The sequence below is a fragment of the Lepisma saccharinum genome, chromosome 21, assembly GCF_977018435.1.
Source record: "Lepisma saccharinum chromosome 21, izLepSacc3.1, whole genome shotgun sequence".
NCBI classification, from domain to species: domain Eukaryota; kingdom Metazoa; phylum Arthropoda; class Insecta; order Zygentoma; family Lepismatidae; genus Lepisma; species Lepisma saccharinum.
The window spans coordinates 38,382,073-38,403,624 of record NC_139249.1 but is presented as its reverse complement, the minus strand read 5'-3'; the positions used below and the strand labels follow the sequence as shown (position 1 = coordinate 38,403,624).

Here is a 21,552-nt window from a genome sequence, read left to right as displayed (position 1 = left end):
GACGTTTCAGGAGAACACATGCTCCCTTCGTCAGACATTTATTTTTATTTTGACTAAAGATACAGTTACGGGGAGAGAGGTACGTACACCTGATGATATTTGGGATTCGTAATTTAAATAAAAAATAAAGTGATCAAAAATTTTTATGTGGAATGAAAATAAAACAGACTGTTTCTTTTCACAGTTAGGTTGCTATATTACAACAATGTAACATTGACAACATCCATTATATAACGATTCTTTTTGTTTAAAAATTGCTAACCATTGTTATAACTGTATCTTTAGTCAAAATAAAAATAAATGTCTGATGAAGGGAGCGTGTGTTCTCCTGAAACGTCACAACGAAAAACTGTTTTCTTATGCTTGTAATAACCCTAAACTACAAGAAAATCATTCTACAATGCAAGCAATGATTACATACAAGAAAAACTATTAATTTAGTATTTTGGAAATAACTAGTTATTTGTAACACAGTTACTTTTCTTGAGGAATAATGACTTTTAAAAATAACTGTAACTTTTTGTGAAATAAATAACGTTATCAACACTTACTTTTACAGTTACTTTACGACACTTACATTTTTAACTTGAATACTTGTAATGTGAGCGAAGAGCTAACTCTGTTTCCAAGTATGTTTTCTCTGGATGCTAAGGTGAAAACATTTTCATTTAATCGCCTAAGGCAAGGTAGCTAAGCCCCATTGCATGTTGAATTTAGAACGTCAACACTTTATCGCAAGTCGTAATTTCCCGAATTTATAGACACTCTTTATCAATTCTAGCATGCCCGCCATTACTGCAGTCGAAAGGGGGTACATAGTTCAGGGACGAACTGCGCATTCACTACATAGAGGGCACTTTCCAAGTGAAAATTTTGAAATTCAGTTGCTTTGAAAACTTAAATAACAACTTCGTGCAATGGACTGTAAGCTGCTAGTTCCTACAAAATACTTTGTCTATATTTCTATAATGTGTTTATGATTACATGGACTTCATAATTATAGAGATTGATAAATACGTAACATAATTTTGAGCCTATTAAAATGACATGTTCATAGTTACATTGATTTAGAGTTTTATTAACAAAAAATGAAAAGTACACTTCATAACTATTAAACAGAATTCCTTTGTTTTGCATTGGTGCATTGCCTTTGAGAATTTTTTACACGTTGCACGGGTAAAACTATTTTTTGTAAAGTACCAGAATTGAATATTATATTTACTTTTCTAATATTTTTTTAAACTTATAAGCGTATGAACTTTCTTGTTTAATAAGAGATAGTGTTTACGGTATATTTTCATACAGAGAGGAAAACTAATACCCAAATTCATGCGAATATTAAATATTTGTCAGACTTTAATTTGTTTTACCTTACAAACGTCTACCCAGTACAAGTAAGCAAATAATTCATTCTAAGTGACTGTTTCATGGAGAAGAATTACTTAGAAATCTACTTGACTATAAACCAAATATTTTAACCAAACATATTGCCTAAGTATCTTTTTGATGCTCTCAAATAGAAGTTCACTTACTGAAAATCAAATATAATTACCAAACTTTATTTTTCTTTAAAATAAATATGTTTTTCTTTTATTTAATAAGACAAAGTGTTTACCATGACACGGTCGTGCCAGATTCAACCATAGGATATTATTAATAGTCATAAGAATATATTTATCTCAATACAAATTGAGAATGAGCAACATGAGACTATATTGTGGTATACGCCTGATACCTCCCAGGGCACGGGAAAACATTAAGATTTGCAGTAAATAGACAGAAAAACACAGAACTTACGTTTTAACATATGAATTCAGAATCTATTTATCTTGATTATGCAATTTAAAAAGAACCAAAGTTGTACATCCTAACGAACTCACAAAAAGAAATCACAGTAACAGCTCAATCTCTCTCTCATGCACTTCCATTAATCTCGTAACTCCCAGCACAAGATTCATATCTATCAGGCGGGATGGTGTACTTCAACAGTCTGTTCATACGTCCGGGAAGGACATGTCAATCGCCCCCTCCATTGAGAAACAAAATCGACGAGGACTCGTGGAAGCACTCACAGTCTAGGAGATTTTGGATTCAACCTTCTAAAAGTATCTTCCTCATGTCTGGAGAACAATTAAAAATCTTCAGATTGTCGAAATTTACCTTGCACACTTCCTTGCGAGTTTTTGTGTCCAATAACACTGCCGTGTTGAATTTCACTTGGGTAGCTATGAACGGTCCTGTCTACAAATACAACAATTTGGAAATGGTCCGGTTAACAGCTGAGCTTGGACTATGACATCTTAGCAGCACCAGGTCCTCCTCCTTCAACTGCAAAGCATAGAACTTCTGCTTCAGTTTCCGCCTCTGCACAGCATATCGTTCCCTTAACTGCACTTGAACAACCTTACTCTGCCAGTCTTTCTCACCGTCTCCTGACTCAGGCCATGGAAAATCTCTTAGCACTTGTGGTAGAACTGAATGGCGGAAAAACAATTCAATGGGTGAATATCCTGTAGCTTCAGAAAGAGAATTGTTAATTAACCAGGCAACTTCATAAACATGCTTGGACCAAACCTGGTGATCGTGCTGGCAATAAACCCTAAGTAAACGAGTTATCTCTTGGTTTGCTCTCTCTACTAAGTTTCCTTGAGGGTGGTAGGGCGTCGTACACACATGTTTCATTCCCATGGATTCGATGAAACTCTGCCATGACCGGGAAGTGAACTGGGATCCTCTATCCGACAAAATTAGTTTAACAGCTGGATAATGGGCGAAATATCTCTCCTTCATTAAGCGAATTATCTCAGCGGTACTGGCCTTCCGCACAGGATAAACTGTGACGAACCTGGAGAAAACATCTATAAGGCTGAGAATATAATAGTACCCTGAAGAAGGCGGTAACTTTCCAATAAGGTCAATGGAAAGCATCTCATGAGGTTCCTTTCCACTAATGTGCAGCTTTTTCTTCATGATACCTAACTTGTCAGGCTTCACTTTTGCACAAATCAGGCAATCACGGATATAGTTAGAAATATCAGGTTTCATTTTCTTCCAATAATATCGGGATTACAATTGCCTATAACACTTTCCCACACTTTGGAGCCTCCCCACTGTAACTTCTAAACAGCAATCCATGATGAAGTTTAAAGGACTTCCGTAACCTGGTCATGCCTGCATCTTCGTTTTCAGTAGGCTGCTGAAGTTTAGCAATCATTTCACTGCAAAAAGAATCCTTAGCCTGGGCTTCTTTCCAATCACTCACTTCTTCATCTTCATCTTCTTCCCAGAGAAAATTTATGTGGTAATGCAGACAATCAGACTCCGGCTTGCTCTCAGTATCTGCCTTCACAGGATATCTAGATAACGTATCAGGAATAATATTTTCCTTTCCACTAACATACACTATTTCGAACAGATATGATTGGATTTTCAAAGACCAACGGGTCAATCGACTATTCCAATTCTTACTATTTTGCAGCCACTGTAGTCCTTTATGATTAGTATAAATTTTAAATTTTCGATCCGTAAGATAGACTGCAAAGCGTTCTATTCCAAATAATATAGCAAGGCACTCAAGTTCATGAACAGAAAAATGAAGTTCATTGTTACGTAACTTTCGGAAAGCATATTGGATAACGAAAATATCATGTCCGTCTGTCTGGAACAAAACGCAACCGAGCCCTTTTCCACATGCATCTGACTGTAGACAAAATTCTTTAGTAAAATCTGGTTGCGATAGCGCAGGTGCACTAACCAAATCAAGTTTCATCAATTCGAAAGCTTCATTTTCTACTTCTGTCCATCGAAATTTCACATTTTTGGACAAAAGATAAGTAAGTGGTTGCACTTTCCCCGCAAAATTTTTAATGTACTTTCTCCTCCAACCGGCAAGTCCCAAAAATTTCCTGACGTCTTTTCTGTTTCTAGGCCTAGGAAAATTTAAAATGGCGTCGTTCTTCTTAGGATCAGTTCGTATGGAATCCCCAGAAACAATATGGCCTAAATATAATATTTCCGACTTAACTAAGTCACATTTCTTCAACTTCACCGTCATTCCAACTTCTTCTAGTCTGGTCAAAACATAATTAATGTGCCGGAAATGTTCGTGGAAATCACAATCGAACAGTAATAAATCGTCGATATACTGGGTCAGAAATGAATCAGTTTCGGGCCCAAATATAGAATGCATAGCCGAAACAAAAACTGAAACTGCGTTAGCTATTCCGAAAGGCATTTTTGTAAACATCCACTGTCTTCCTTTATAAGAAAATGCAGTGTATGACTGGCATTCTTGCTTTACAGGAATCTGCAGATACCCGGATACCAAATCAAAACTAGTGAAGTACTTGGCACCTTTAAATTTCTGGAGTGCTTCGTCTATTGGTTCAACAGAACTTCTAGGAACAATAACAAACTTGTTCAACAACCGAAAATCTACACACGGACGTACAGACCCATCCGGTTTGTCCACAACAATGAGCGGGTTCAAGTACGGAGAGTTACAAGGCACAATTATTTCCCAATCTTTCCATTTTTGCAGCTCAGCCTCTAGTTTTGCCCGTTTTGCCACTAGAATCGGGTACGGTTTTTGACTCACTGGAACGGTACTGGACAAATGAATATCACAGACTAAGTTCTTGGCAGTGCCAGGTCTCTCTGAAAACACCTTACTATGTGCAATAAATATCTCGAACAATTCGGCTCTTTGTTCCTTAGCCAATAATTCACTGGAGTCAATCTTCTCCCTTATATCCTCTAGCGGTGTAGCCCATTTATCGTAGCTAGCTTCAATCCTCCGGACGCTCATCTGCTTATCAACGGAATCATCATCATCTAGCTTTTGCTCAATTGGCTCTCCATCCACCATTAGATACAACTTTTTATGCTTGAGATTGATCTCTGCTTCATATTTCTGCAGGAACGAATAACCCAATAATAAGTCTGAAGGCAAATCCTTCACAACAAAAATTTCTAAAGGTATGGTGCTCTCAGCAATTTCCAGCACGATTCTGCGCTTTCCCACAACTCGAGTTCGACTTTTTCCAGCGAAATCAATAAGTCGTACCTCTGGAGTAGCTTGTAACATGGCCCCTGGCAAATTTTGCTTTATTTTCTTCCAAATCTCGAGACTCAGAACAGATATTTCAGCTACAGTGTCCACTATACAAGTGATATCAACATTTGCTACACGTGCCTTGAACTCAGGCGCTCTTCCAAAGTTTTTAGACTGACTTGCCTGACACAAATTGTAAAGAAACTCACTCTCTTCATTATTAATAACAAACACCAGCTTCAGATCATTACTTACAGACTGGGAATTATTTTCTGCAGGCCCCAGTTCTATCCGAGACCGCCCGACATCAGAAGGGGACGTTTCTATGCCAGGCGTGGGGTAAAATCCCGCACCTGGTCGAGATTTGCTCCATTCTCCCAGCAAAAATTTCTGGTCAGCTCGACGCTCTGTTGCTGCTCGTTACTAGGGTACGACACTGCAGCATCTGTTTGTAAGCCACTGCTGGCCGCTTGCAATCGTGGAGAGCTACGACCTTTCCTCAAATGTTCACTGTGCTCCGGTGAAGATAAACGGTTCTCAGTTCGTGGTCTCTCACAAGGTTCGTATCTGACAGCAGCATACTCACATCTTTGCCTATTTTGGCTTTGTTGACGATAACGATTGTCGTTTCTATATGGACCTGCAGAGCGATTTTCACGGTAATTATTCTGCCTCTGGACCATATGAACCCTCGGGTTTCTGTTTGCTGAGTTGCCTGGAATATCTCGGTTGTTCTGGTGAGTAGGATTCTCCTTCCTCCACCCAGTTCGCCAAGCATCCTGCTCTTCCGCTTGCTCGTATCTCTTAACAAAATCTGCAAGCAAATCAACAGTTACGGGAGCGTGGGCCATACACAATTGCTTCACTCTATAAGGCAATTGGCCGATTATGAGGTTTACCACCTCCTGCTCTGTGTAGTGGCTACTAAGGTTTCTGTAAGCAGAATATACAGACCAAACATATTCTTCCAAACTATTGTCATTGTTTTTGTTGTACCGTTTGGCCCTAACAGATGCCAACTCCCTTTCTTTTGCCTCTGAAGAAGCAAAACGCCTCTTAAACGCTCTACGGAAATCTGAATATGTGTGGAAATCATTCTTATGAGAGTAAAACCAATGATAAGCCATGCCCGTTAGCAACCGAGGAATAATCTCCAGCCTGTATCTATGCGGGATCTGAAGGATCTCAAGATTGGTATCTAATTCTTTGAGATAAATCTCAGCCGAAGTGGCTATAATATTTCCGTCGAATTTCCGCATGGAATTCAGGTCAGCCATCCGGGGAGTCATCCCACCACGCGTAGCATTGGTTCGAGATTTTCTTTATTTTCTCTTTTCCGATAAAGTCGACTCGCTGCCTGAAGAACTGGAAACGATCTCTCTGTGGCGTCTTTTTTTTTACATGTGTACGGTTTCGTTGCCCCGAAGAGACCTCAGAACGACTAGGAGACAGCAACCTTCGAAAAGGCGCGCCCAGCTGGTCCACCCGCGATAACTCTGGTTCACCGGAGAGTGGCAATTTGCTTAAAGTGGTTGAAATTTGAGCCACTTCGTCACAAAGACTACGCATGTTTGAAGAAAGATTCCCTTGTTTGGATTCAATATCATTTTCCCACTCTTCAGCATTCTCTCTAGGACCCTCTGTGCCTTTAAGTTTTTCCGCCAGTCTCTTCAACTCGCAAATTCAGGTTTTCTCTCAGCTGATATGCCATATTGGTCACCTGGTTGTCCAACTCTCTGGACATTTCTTCTCTGAAACCGCTCTGCGTTTCACTGATTTCCTTTCGGAAGTCCTCCTTGGTCTGCTCAGCTTCTTCCCTCAACAGAACAACTGTTTCATGGAGTTTAGATTCCAGCTGCTGAGAATTTGACTGACATGCTTGACGTAAGCTCATCATCTCAATTTCAAGGCTTTCCTTCAATTTCTGCTGTCCCTCAGACATTTGCAGAGTCAGTTGTTCGATCCTCCGTCCCATCTCTGAATTGGACGCAGCGAGTTGTGAACAACTATGGGCCAGTTTCTCCTCCATCCTTGCTTCTAGCCGGCACTCAAGAGTTCTACTACTTTCTTCTAGTCTTAGTTGTAAACTGTGCTCCAAGATATTCATATTTTCCTGAAGTTTATCCTGTAACCTCCTAGAGTTCTCATGTAACTTAGCCTCCAAGCTATCAGAATGTTCCCGCATTCTAGATTCTAGATTATTAGCATTTTCCGTAATCCTTTCCTGGATTCTAAGTTCTAGATTACTAGTATTTTCAGTAATCCTTTCCTGGATTCTAAGTTCTAGATTACTAGTATTTTCAGTAATCCTTTCCTGGATTCTATGTTCTAGATTACTAGAATTTTCTGCCATTTTAGCTTCCAGATTGCTGGAATTTGCCTCCAGCATTCGCTGCAATGACGCGAGCAAATCAGTAGTAACAGGAACAACAGGAACTGCAAGTTTTTCTTTGCATGCAAGACATGTTAATTCACAAGGTTAATTACTTTCCTTTGGTGACTTTAGCTTTGCACAATTCAAATGAAAAGTATTGTGACACTCAGTGCAAACAAACGTATCATCAAGCCTTGATGTAGTCTCACAGCAAAACACATGAACTGTGCTTTCGTCAACATTTGAAGCTTTGCTTCCACTTCTTAATATTTTCTTTTCCATTGTTGCGCATCAAAAGTTCTGAGTCAACTGCAAATCTAAAACACGTTACCAAAGATTAACGTAACTAATGCACAATGTGTTCGTGGCCCCACGTTCTGTGCGCCAAATTATTGACACGGTCGTGCCAGATTCAACCATAGGATATTATTAATAGTCATAAGAATATATTTATCTCAATACAAATTGAGAATGAGCAACATGAGACTATATTGTGGTATACGCCTGATACCTCCCAGGGCACGGGAAAACATTAAGATTTGCAGTAAATAGACAGAAAAACACAGAACTTACGTTTTAACATATGAATTCAGAATCTATTTATCTTGATTATGCAATTTAAAAAGAACCAAAGTTGTACATCCTAACGAACTCACAAAAAGAAATCACAGTAACAGCACAATCTCTCTCTCATGCACTTCCATTAATCTCGTAACTCCCAGCACAAGATTCATATCTATCAGGCGGGATGGTGTACTTCAACAGTCTGTTCATACGTCCGGGAAGGACATGTCAAACATGTGTGTACAGAGTAAAATAAAATGAATGATATTGAAGAAAAGCCGACTCCTTTCATCATTTATTTGTTGTAATAATTAAATACATGAAGACTTATATTGTGTAAGAGAAGAAAAACACATGTAGTAAATCATCATCTATTCCTTTTATTCAAGTTAATGATCATTCGCGCTTTTCTGCCACTTTTGGCTAATCGCGAAGTTGAGAATGAGTGATGATATGATGATAATTACATATTGAGAAGTTCTCTCCATTTATTTCCCAATACTCATTACATTTACTCAGTAATAACGAAGATGCTAATGTATATTCTTAGATTTAAACGTAATTTAGAATAACTCGATACTTAGTTTGAAGTAGTTAAAATTATATCTTTATTTATCACATCACACGTGAACTTGAAGTGAGGAAAACCAGAAAAATGCTGGAATTCATGATAACCTATACATTTATATAAAAATGCATTTAATTTTTTTATATATGGAATTATTTGTTACAGTCTGAAAGTTATTTTTGTATTGACTGTTTACCTAGTGATTATTTAGTGCCTTTAATATTAATTAATTTTAATCTGGTTAGAAATAAATTCATTATCATTAAATCACACTTTGGCAGTTGTGCTTCCGTAGAACGTTTTTTTTATATAAGATCTGTCAGTTGGTTGAGTTGAGTTGGTGCTTTAAGTCCATTTTATGCACAGTAAGGCTAATCAGGACTGGACCTACAGTTTACAGTGGAATCCGAACCACTATGTGCCTCCACCGGGTATCGAACCCGGGACCCCTTGATTACAAGGCAGCGACGCTACCACTGCGCCATCAGGGTATAAAATCTGTCAACGACTCATACAAATAATTTAAGTTGAGGCAGTGTTTAAGGTGCATAATTGCAATATTCTCCACGGAAACATGTGAATTTACAAAGCTAGTTCTCGGTTGGTTATTTAGCTCACAAAATTATATATTTTTATCTCATGTGGTTTTGGGTACCTCCATAGTTGACACAGACCGAAGTGACCGTTCCCTAGGGTATTTTTTCATTTCTTCGAAGTAGTGCCATTTTTTTTAAAAAAAAGATTAAACTCTCACACACCAGGTGGTGCTAGTTTCACCGAATCTCATGATTCGTCGGTGTGGAGATTTCTTTTCTAAAACATACTCATTCCCTTGTAAGGTATTTTTTTCTTATTTCTTTTATTTCTTTTCCGCCACTTGTTGTAGGTTAGGCAGTTTGGTTCCGTATCTCTCCAAAGAAAGAATCTATTAGAAATGTCCATACTTTATAGGTGAGATAGGTTAATGCTCTCTATTGTAATAATACTAATAGCAATAATACTCATCTTTATGCTTCCATGTCATGCTTTATGGTTAGTGTGCGTGATTTAACTGACTGACAATCAGGGGCGTAACTATGCTGGGGCAGTCGGGGCTGCGCCCCGGGGCCCCCGAGGTAAAGAAGCCTCGAAATGCAGGAAGACTGCAATGGATTTTCCTGACTTATCTTTGTGTTAGACTGGCCCACTGCAAGCAGATTATATAGTGATGTGTGAGTCCCAATACTAGTGGTTTCGTGTAGGTGTATCTCTGCAGTAATTATGCTACGATTTCCCGCTGTGCCAAGGAAAGAATGCTAGCGGGGTCAAATTATGCAAGGTTTAACACATTAAGCTAGGATTGCAACGTTCGCCGGGAAATCGGTAAACGTACAAAAAGAACGCAACAACTTGCACCTCAAGTTCTAGCGCACGCAGGAATTTTTTCGGAGGAGCTGGAATGTAAAGGTGGATATTAGGTATATAGCTGCGTAGTGGAGAAGGCAAGATATGCTATAAAATATTTCATAATTAATACCCGCTTAGGAGTATAATAAAAGAAAAATTCATAAAACTGTAACAAATAGTTGGAATGACGGATAGTTGGCAACATTGTGAAGAGTAACTGAAAAAGTTTTAGATGTAACGTGCTGTGGCAAATCGCGCAGGCTCGCTCAAACTGCCGCGAAGGCATCAAAATGTAATGTGTGGTGTGGAGTCATGAAAGATAAAATCATAGGTCCTTTTTTTTTTCCTTGGAGCGCACTATAAATGCAGCAATTTATATGGACATGCTACAGCAATACGCTGTGCCTCAACTTTCAGAAGGAACAATTTTCCAGCAAGACGGAGCCCCATGTCACTTTGCCAAGGAAGTTCACCGTTTCTTAGATGAGCACTTTAATCAGGGTTTCGGAGCGGAGCGGAACAACGCTCCGGCTGTTGCCCACGCTCCGGAGCGAGGAGCGAGATTCTAAGAAATGGTTCGCTCCGCTCCGGAGCGGAGCGATGTCTTAGCCCGCTTCGCTCCGGAGCGGAGCAGAGGAAGTTGGAAAATTTCTCGCTCCGCTCCGGAGCGAACTTTTAGGGAACGGTTCACTCCGCTCCGGAGCGGAGCGATACCTTGGGACGCTCCGCTCCGGAGCGAGGAGCGATATTCAAAGAACTTGCCCACTCCGCTCCGGAGCGACTCCGGAGCGCTCCGAGGTTGGATAATACGAGTGTATACAGAAAACTAACGATTAAAGATTCCGAGTACATTAGTAATTTTGTTTGTGGAATTTGTACGCTATTTGAAAATCGCCCGTTATTGTTGTTATATAACTGATTATTACTAAAGCTAACGCCACGGAAACAGTCCAGACAAGATTACGTCACTCACCTACAGTGTTGCCATTAAGCAAAGAATAATCCTTACACAATACACCAGGGAAGCCACAATGAATCGCATACGTACAACGCGCAATATGTCAACTGTGAAGCGTAGAAGAAGTGTGGCAAACCTGGAGGAGGCAAGGGGAAGCTTCGATCTTCACTGGACTGTTTTCGTGAAGAGAGCGATATTATTATTATTATTATTATTATTACATTTTCATTATCACTTTTACTACTCTACTACTACTTCTGGGGACAATATATTTCAATAGCAGGTGTGCCACCTGTGGTTTTATAAGTTGAGAGAATGGAACCACTCTCTCATTTCCTGCCACCAGGGATCGCGACTGAAACTCATTTCGGTTCAACTTCTGGTTCGGGCTAAGCACTTCGGCATATCGGCCCGACGTTACAGTCCACGGCGCGGGAGAAGTGAGTTATTCCGGAATATTGGTTCGAGTAACAATGGCGAATCTACTGCAGAGAATCCATTTGACCTTCTAAAGGCCAGTATCACGCAGAGGAAAGGCGAAGCAACTTGTACGGAGGAAGATAAAAGGCAGACAGGTGTTCAAGCAAAACACTCGCTGCTGCACGAATGCCATATCTAACTTTCTTTTACGCTGGTTATGTATGATACTTTGAATGTAGCGAAAGGGAAAAGTTTAAAGTAATTGGAAACTCAGGGTGCTAATTTTAACTTTTCGATTTTTGAATGTATGAAGTTGAAAATCGGAATCATGCTTATTAATGTTACCGTTAAACACGGCCAATTAGGAAACGTTTTAATTTGAAATACAGAGTTTTCATATCTAACTTTTTTAAAATTCTGACACTAGAAAGTTGAAAACCAGCTTAACCAAAAATATAACTTGCCACATTTGGTTTAATTTTATGAAGACATAAAGTCGAAAATCGGAATGCTGTTTGTATTCAGCCGAACAGGGGAATTTAAATAGTAAGAAATACAGGGTTGTCATATCGATTCTTTTTCCCAATTTTAAAGGCAGGAAGTTGAAATAGGTATTTAATGGTTACATACGAATACAACTGCAAAAATTATAAAATGTCTGGTTGCCATATCTAACATTTCAAGTTTGTAAGCAGTAACCTGGAAATAGGAATGGTGGTTATAAGAAAATTGCAAAAATTTTGGAAAAACGACGAATGGAATGTTGCTATATTTAACTTTCTGAGTCTAGAAAGCCAGAAAACGTATACGTATAAAACTAAAAAAAAATTTGTATTAAGTACGTTGTACACAGCAAACTGAAAGCAAGTTTTCAATAATGAACAATGTGTAGTCAGCAGATAAGTCGAAACAAGATGTATAAACCTTAATAACCGTGATAAACACAAAATGTAATATTACCTACTTGGATAGGGCCATGTCCTGAATTTTATGGTTTCATTTTGGAAAACAGGGCTGCGTGCAATACGTGCCTTCCTCACTGATGACATTTGATTTGATTTTTGTTACGTAGCTTTGAATTTTTGGCTAATCGCGACGATAATAATGAGAGAATTGATAAATGTGTACTGAAAAAAAAAAAAAGTAGCGCGCTGTACCCCGATAACATAGTGGTAACAACGTCGCCTTGTATTGAAGGGGCACTGGGATCGATACCCGATGGAGGGACATAGTGGCTCGAATCCCACTTTAGGTAAGATTTAAACTGTAGGTCTATTCTGGATAGCGTATTGTTGAGTCTTAAATCCACCAAAAGTCCATAACAAAAGGCATTGTTTCAACGTATGTTGAATGTATAATTGCAATTTATATTGTGATAAATTAATCCTTAAGCAAATATACATTTGTAATTCTGTTTAACAATAAGAGACTTCGCTTTCCTTTACATCTATTCACAAGAGCATAAAAATACAACTTGGAAATGAATTTCCAAATGAACAACCTCTTATTCATATCTTTTACGTATGTGTGTGTGTGTGTGTTTTCTGAAATCTGGCAAAGTCCTATTACATAACAGAAAGCATCATTGGGTATTTAATATCAGACGAATAACGAATTCCATGGGAATATTTCTGCGAGTTCGTGGAAGTGAGTTCAGCTCTCAACAACAAATAGTGTTGGTTTGACCCGCGTTAATATCATTGGTGTTTCCTTTGTGTTTGTTTCTCTATCACAGTATATTTCTTTTCCATAGTTTCGGTGTCCTATTTTTTTACCGACTTATCTAGAATTTGTTTAAAATTACGGACCATGAGAAATATACGATTAAAGGCAAGGCAAAGGTAATAGTCCGGAAAAGACAAATTGAAACTTATACTTAGTTGAAAGGACAATTGGTCAGTGTTGATTACAATTATAGAAATAACTTGATCGAAATACTTGGTTTTCTTTTAGATACATTTTTGTAATTCTTTATGTGCACCTTTCCATTCCTACTTGAACAGGTAAACTATAAATAAAAACTCGGCATGGTTTCCTTCAATTCATTATTACAGTATAGATCTTCAATGGTTCTCGTGGCTTATGATGCATAGAATTAACAATTACGGATTTTTCTTTGTTGTTCTTGTATATTCATTTAACAAATCTAGTCACCTTATAATTCCATTAACCGAGACTGGTTGGAATGATTTCTCCATTCGCATGGACGTCCGGAAGGGAGGGGGCCACGCCATCCGGAAATGAAAGTCAATCAAGAAATACATATTTCACGCATATAATTTCATTTCAGTCACAGTAATATATGTTAATTATTGCAAGAGCGTTGCAGGAACATGATAACTTCAAACTGCAGATTTTTTGTTAAAGGGAGTAATACTATTTTGGGGAAATTCTGCCTCATTCCACCCCCTCCCTTGGAAAAATACCTTGCTTGTCCCTTCCTGAAAAATTCCTGAAGACGTCTATGTATCATCGGCGTTCAAAATTTCATTGTCAACCACCGTTGACAAGCACACATACTGTAATATGTATGTAATGACACAAGAGAACACAGCTTTTAAAGGCTTCTTTTTATGACAGTGAAGAGAAGAACAACACGCGCAAGTAATACTTTTAAAAGAGAACAATCTAGCCAGAATTGGTGTAACATAATTCTAATACAACTGGCAACACTGGATCTGTCTGGCAAACGCGATGTCTCTACCATATGCGGATAAATCGAACGCAACGTACAGCGCAGCGAACGAAGTTCTCAACCCCGAAAGCACACACAAACAAGCTATGTAGCAGTTTCACCCTCCTCCCCTCTTGAAACGGGCACAAGAACAATGCGCTAGCCGATTGCACTGAGTCACCTGCAAGGAACACGGAATACGGCACAAAACGAAGCTGTCTGTTGTATGGGGGAGGTGGGTCGGGCAAAAAACTGATTGCTTGAAATTATTCGTAACCCATTGAACACATAACATGCAAACTCTTATATCTAAGAGTCACAATACAAAGTAGTACAGTCTTGGACACTTCTGCGTTGTAACGACCCTATTGAAAAAACACTCAAGCAAGCCATCCATGTCTGACCACCAAGCGCCTTGTGACTAGACAACCAAAACAACATTGTAATTCTGCTTGTATACCAGTCACGGGTATACATTTGTGTAAATTAAGCAGTGATGCCAATGAGAAATTCGAGATGAAGATTGTCGGAAGTAATGTTTCGTGTTCTCGACATGGAATAATACTCGGTCCAAGTTACGTTCCTTTATTTAATGTTGTTTGGTAACAAACCTGAAAGATAGAATGCGTCTATTTTTGACATACGTGGTTTCTATTAATAGAGAATGAGACAATTATCAGAAATTAAGATGCATTTGCTTTTTCATGTGCTGAGGAAGGAAACAGACTGACTGGAAAAAACAAAGTGTAGTGCTATTGATAGTGTGTTGGTTAGCGTGCAGAACTTTCATCAGCAAGACCTGGGTGCGAACTGGGCAAACTTTTTTTATTATTCGCTTGCAGTGAACAAATTTATTATATTGTTTTCTAGGCATCTTAACGAAAGGATACACATCAAATTTAATATTTTAATCTGTCCTTTCATTCTTCTAATAGGTTCTCTATCACAAGGGATATAGAGATTCTCTATCTTGACGAAGGATATGTTCTCAACAGTTCCGTAACTACGATTCTCCAGTCCCTTTCACCCACTTATTTATTTACTTTCTTCATATCTACTCACGAAATACCATGAATCTAACGAAAACACACAGATATAGTTAGAACAAGACACAACTCGCATCGAAGGTTCCAGGTTTGAGTTCTGGATTTATTGGGAGGGTGGATTATTCCTGTGTATCTATTTATCATCTTCGTCTAAAAAACATTCCTCACTATTCCTGCTATTAACTTAGGGGGAGACCAAAGCTACTCAAATAAAAAAAAGTACAGAAAACGCAAGACACACCTGGCTACGCATGTTACACTTTGGGAATTAGCAATCCGAAAATAAACTTTCGTTTTGGTGGACTACTTTCAAAATCGTTTCGTGTTGTCTCGTTTGGAGTGTTGGCTAGCGTGTCGGACTTGCGTGCGGGCAACCTGAGTTCGAGCCCTGCAGAAGGTAACTTTTTTTTGTCAAATTTCATCCAACCTTATTTATAAAACTCAGATTTCTTTAAAACCTTTTGAATTACATGCCACTTCGTATTTTGGAGATCTGAAAGCAGCAAAGATGAGAAGTAATACGATTTTTTTATTGTTCCCAGAAAATGACAATTAAACCATTAATAACGGTTTTTGTAATGTTATATTGATATATTAAAATACTAAAAATGGTGAATTTTGCTTAAACCAACTTATAAATAATCATATCCTGATGTAAGATGCACGATCAGAAAGCCTGAATGTTGCATTCAAAACTGCAGAGGACTAACTAACTAACTAACTCTCTAGGCTTTTTAAACCCGAAGGATCATGGCTGCAGCAACACAGACTTTCCATCTGTCCCTATCCTGAGCAATATATATATATAATATCTTTTCCATCCCTACAAATTTCCTTTAGGTCCAACTGAACGTAGTCCCTCCATCTTCGTCTTGGCCTTCCTATAGGTCTCTTACCATCAGGTGTCCCAACAAGAATCCTGTAAACTCCTCATTCCTCTCCCATTCGTGCCACATGGCCTGCCCACCTAAGTCTTCTTCATTTCATTATTCTCATTTTTAATAATATCTGGACATGAATACAAATTATGTAACCTTCTTCACTCACCTGTCTCCTCATCCCTTTTAGGTCCAAATATTTTCCTAAGGATCTTATTTTCAAATACTCTCAATTTATGTTCCTCTTTCAATGTAAGGGACCAAGTTTCACACCCACATAATACTACAGGCAGAATTACTGTTTTGTATATTTTAACTTTTAGTTTCTTAGATATTAAACGAGAAGACAAAGTTTATGAAGAGAAAAGTAACATGCATTTCCTGAATTAAGCCTACTTTTAATTTCCTCTTTAATATAATTTTCACTTGTTAATATTACTCCTAAGTATTTGAATTTGGAGACTGGTTCAAACGACTTGTTATCAATAATTAGATTTTGATTATTATCTAACACTCGGTTTCCGCTTGTGAGCATATATTTAGTTTTCTCTTTGTTAAGTTCCAAACCTATCTCTTTAGCAGTTTTGAAAAATATTTTAGCATTATTCTTAATGGTATTTATATCATCCCCTAATAAGTCTACATCATCTGCATATGCTAACAACTGAGTCCTTCGTTAGTTTCTTTTACCTTCCTAACAGCATATTTTAAGGCAAAATTAAAGAGCAAAGGAGATAATGCATGTCCTTGTTTTGATCCATCATGAATTGTAAATTTGTCAGAGACATTTTAATACCCACACGAATTTTAATTCCTGTTTCACTGGTGCATAATTTTATCATATTAACAAGCTTCTTAGGTATTCCAAACTCTAGTAATATATTATATAATTTATCTCTTTTGACCGAATCATATGCTTTTTTGAAATCAATGAATAGCTGGTGGACATTTTGATTATATTCCCACTTTTTCTCAAGTGTCTATCTGATGTGAAAAATGTGATCTGTAGTTGATCTGTAACGTTTAATGTAATTACATAAACTGCACTTACTACACAAAACTGCAGAGAACAATGCATTATTTTTTAACAGTTTATAATGCATGACTTATGAATAGTGAAATTATTTTTTTACTATAGTAGGAGTTTAGTTATTAATATAAATAAACAAGAGAGAAAAATTAGTGATGAAATAAAATTGTAAACTAAAATAAAATATCTAAGTTTCTCAGAAAAAGCACACAAGTCACAAACTGCGAATATCTGTTGATTCCATCTAAGAAGGAGAGGCTACGGTTTGGAACGGGACTTTGTATAGTGGTAGGGTACCCTGTAGTTTTTGTTTTTTTTATTAATGAATTAAAGGAATACACCTACTCGTCAGTATCCCCAGTTCTTCACATTTTTCTCATTTGTCATACATGTCAATTTTCTCTATGTTCTCTTTATTATCATTGGAACAAACACAATCATCCATGCCCGAAAAGAGTATTGATAATATCGCACGTTAGCCAGCAATTTCCGAGGAAAAGTTTGATACCCGGTTTATACGCGAGTGGTTGGGATCCCACTTTTAACTGTAGGTCCAATCCGGTATAAGCTTTCTTACTGTGCATAAAGTGGACTTAAAAGAAGAAAAAATCCGAGGAAAGCGCTTGAAGGTTTCAATGCTTTCCAAGTGCCTTGATGAGGAGATGCTATTGTATGACTTTAAAGTGGACAGGTAGCCCCATAGTAGCGAATAAGTATCACGTCCCGAAGGTTATGGGTTTGATTCCGGTTCTACTGCCCAATTTTATTTTAATAACTCAAGCAACAAATGTTTGCATTTTATTTAATAATTTATTGAAATAAAGGTGAAATACAAATTTACTTAATTTTTGGTAGAAATCTCTATTTTGCCGTTTTCAATTTTATTTATGGAAATATTTTTTAAAGATAATTTTCCAATTTTCTCATCATTTTACAAACATTTACATATTAAATTGTTCAAGTTTTTATTCAAAAAATGTTATACCTAGTGAAAAGTATACATTTCTTTCGAGAAAATGAACCAGGAATAAATATAATTCTATTCGCAAGTAATTATTGTAAAAGTTTGGAAAACAAAATTCAATTCGAAATTCAACAATTCGCACAGCAAATAAAATAAGAATGTGTGCAATAAATAAAATGAAATAATTAGTTGCTTGAGTTAAGAAAAAATTGGAGACAATCAAATGGAATCGAACCAAGTACCTTCTGTGTGCCAACCTAACACGCTACCACCACACCACCGGGCCTTCTGACAGACGGACAATATATTCGTCTTGTGAGTACCGCTTGCTAAGTTTCTAAACATTGAAGCGCTTTTTTCTCGGGAGTGACTGACTAATGTAATTGTTGTTGTGTGCCAGGCGCGGTTGGCCCTATAGCGCACAGGATCAGTGAACCCCCAGTAATATACGATAATCACCTCGAGAATGAACAATGAACAATGTCTTTAAATTTTCACATTATTTCGCTAAAAATTCTACACAATAAGTCATGTATTTGTGCCCGTAACACGGCGAACTCTCTTGCTGAGAAGAAGAAACCGCGAATCGGCCGCCCTGATACAGACCCTCAGTTGAACCCCCACAGGACAGCTCGTGCCATTGTGAAAGCTTCGTGCGGGAGCAGAAGCGCGAGGAGGGTATAGGACAAAATACATGGGAGATGAGATTTGCAGAACCTATGTCTCTACCCAACGGTCATGCGCAGTTCGTTCTCTCGCAGAAGGCGCGGGACAAGGCTCCTTTCTCGCTGCTTCCTCCCTTCCAGTGTTGCTGCGTGCGGTTCAAGTTTGAAGCGCACACATTACATATTCAATCTTCTCTTGTATCATTTTTGCACCGAACTTCTTGGAATAAATGCAAGATTGTGTCAGAGATGGATGAGTGGAAACAAATAGAAGCTGGAATTAGATGCGATGAATTAAAATAAAGGAGATACATTACCAAAATACCTTGTGCATGCATTCAGAGGTTTTTCCTTTAAGGTGGAAACACTTCGGGTTCGCGAAAGAGAAAGAATGGCGCGAAGACGTGACTCGCTGTCGCTCGGTGTCAAAGTCTCAAGTTTTTTAGTTTTTGAAGTGCTTGGATACTTGTTGGAAAGTATTAAGTGATGCTGCGAGTGAAACGAGGGATGGACTTTACCTAGGTTATGTCATTTGATGCAGTGTAGGCGTTGCTGTCCGCGCAGGTAAGAAATGACCGATAGAAATGCACATAATTAACGTAAACAAACTTCCTTGTCCACTGAAAAAAAGCGTGTGCTGGTCGACCAGCCCCAAATTTGAACAAACCTGTCGCGTATAAATGAAAGGGTCTCAGGTTCGATTTCTAGTATGCGCATGCCATTAGTTGCCATTTCCCTTTAACAAATGTAGGACCAGTTCTGATTAGTCAGCATGGACGTCCGGAAGGGGAAAAGGGGGCCGCCCCCCCCCCCATGGAAATTGAATGTAAACCAAAAATTATATATTACACGCATATAATTTAATTTCAGTCACAGTAATTTTTGGTAATTATTATAAAAGCGTTGCAGTAACTTTAGACTGAAGGAGTGTTTTTTGCTCCTCGTGGGGAAAAAAATATATTACTTGCCCCTACTTGAGGATGTCCATGATATTCCAACAAAACTCAACTTTTTTCATAAAGGCACAATTTATTGTAGTTTCAGCCCTAAATTTATTCGCACACCCCTACAACAAAACCTTATACTCCCAGATAAAAAGAATTCTTGACAAAGCTTTTAAACCCTCCCCCATCCTTTTGTTGGGCGAAGGAAGTATATTTTGCGGAAAGTGAATATATGTCACATCACTTCAGTGAACCCCCGGGTAAATAATGCACGAGCCGCGCCTGGTCAAGGAGATATGATTACTGCAACATTTGAGCACACAATCAAAACATACAGAAAAAAATGTTTTTTCTGCACATCATTACTTTTTTCCGAGTTCAAAAAATATCCAGAATCCAAACTCACTGCTAGTTACAAAGTTATGCAAAATGTGCCTGGACTACACGCATGCGCTTTATCAAGGATGCGAAGGAACCTCGCAAAGTTACAGAATGTTCTCTGGGGTGCTGTCGGTTGGCCGCGGAGTCACGTGGTGTCTGGTTATCAGTCGAATATGACCTTGTGCAGCACACTGAAGCGAGCGAAGGTATTTCATGCGATTTGTAAGCTGGAACAGACTTTACACGCGTTACAATCGACAGAGGTTTGTCTTCAGCTTATTCTTCAGAGACAGGCAAACCACACTAGGCATACAGAGTATAATGTAATATGGGAGGCATTTATTTCTCAGTCTCCTCACACTGACAATTTTATTACCCTTTTTGGAGTTAGTTGGCCATAGAAACGGATCTTATTATTGAAGTCGTATCTCGTATGATGGCTTGGTTCAGTATGCTGATCAGGTTTTCTGACAAAAGCAGGACAGTTTACCCAAGAACAATCTGTTTCCTTCCTCATCCTGTATAAAGCATACGAGCACATAGCACAAATATGTAAGATAAATATTTGTTAATTTGGTAACTTGTTTGCAATTGAATTTCTATCATTAACAGCAGCAAAGAAACAAAGGCTTTCCTTTTTAAAGATTACAATAAATAATTTTTATTTGATTAGGAAACTAAGAATGACTTCAGTATTCTCATGCAGTACACAATAGATTATAAACACTCTCTAAAACATACTACTGCTCGTTGCAACACATTATTTCCACAATCAAGACACAAAATTAAGGGCATGCTTAAGTTAAATTACGTATATTTCTGTAATTATCAAGTGTTTTACGGGCTCAACGTCAAGTTTGGATTTGTCGATTATCCAAATATTATTAATTTTGAAAATACTCTTTCAGTTGGTGGAATGTGCCTGAAATTGAATGACATATTAAATCGTGAACGTATTTTGTTTCTTTAATTAAAACTTTTAGTTTACAAATTAGTTCATCAAACCAACCTGTGTTCTTCTCCCTTGTTTATTTATAGTAATATCTAAAATCCCATTGAAGCATAGAAAAACTTTTCGCTGTTCATAAGCCAGTCATGGTTCTCTGCAGTTTTCAATGCAACATTCAGGCTTTCTGATCGTCATCATACGCTTCACATCAGTAGTATTTATAAGTTGGTTTAAGAGAAATTCTCCATTTTTAATCTTTCAATATATGATATCAATATCACATTGCAAAAACAGTTATTAATGGTTTCAATGTCATTTGCTGGTAAAGAAAATCGTATTACTTTGGATTCCAACATGCAAATGCAAGCGTCAAAGTATTTACTTTAGACAGCACTCACGATTTTCAAACGTGGAAAGGTAATCATTTTACGGGGAACGTTAAGTTGGTGTGTTGACATAATGTAGCTATTGCCATATTAGCACTGACAACTATGATCTCAATTATAACTTAGCTGCATGCTTTTCGCTAATAAATAACTGTGTTTTTTAACTTATACACAAATACATCGTCGCTTCGGAACAAGAAATGTTCATGTTTGCTGCTTTCAGATTACCAACATACGAAGTGGCATGTAATTCAAAAGGTTTTGAAGAAACCTCAATTTTTATAATTAAGGTTGGATGATATTTGACAAAAA

The 21,552-nt window shown here is 37.9% G+C and overlaps 1 protein-coding gene across 2 annotated transcripts in view; it reads right to left on the bottom strand.

The window, feature by feature from the left end:
- Positions 1–21,552, bottom strand: part of LOC146004097 (uncharacterized) — a 45,049-nt gene that overhangs the window by 4,613 nt on the left and 18,884 nt on the right. The window lies entirely within an intron of this gene.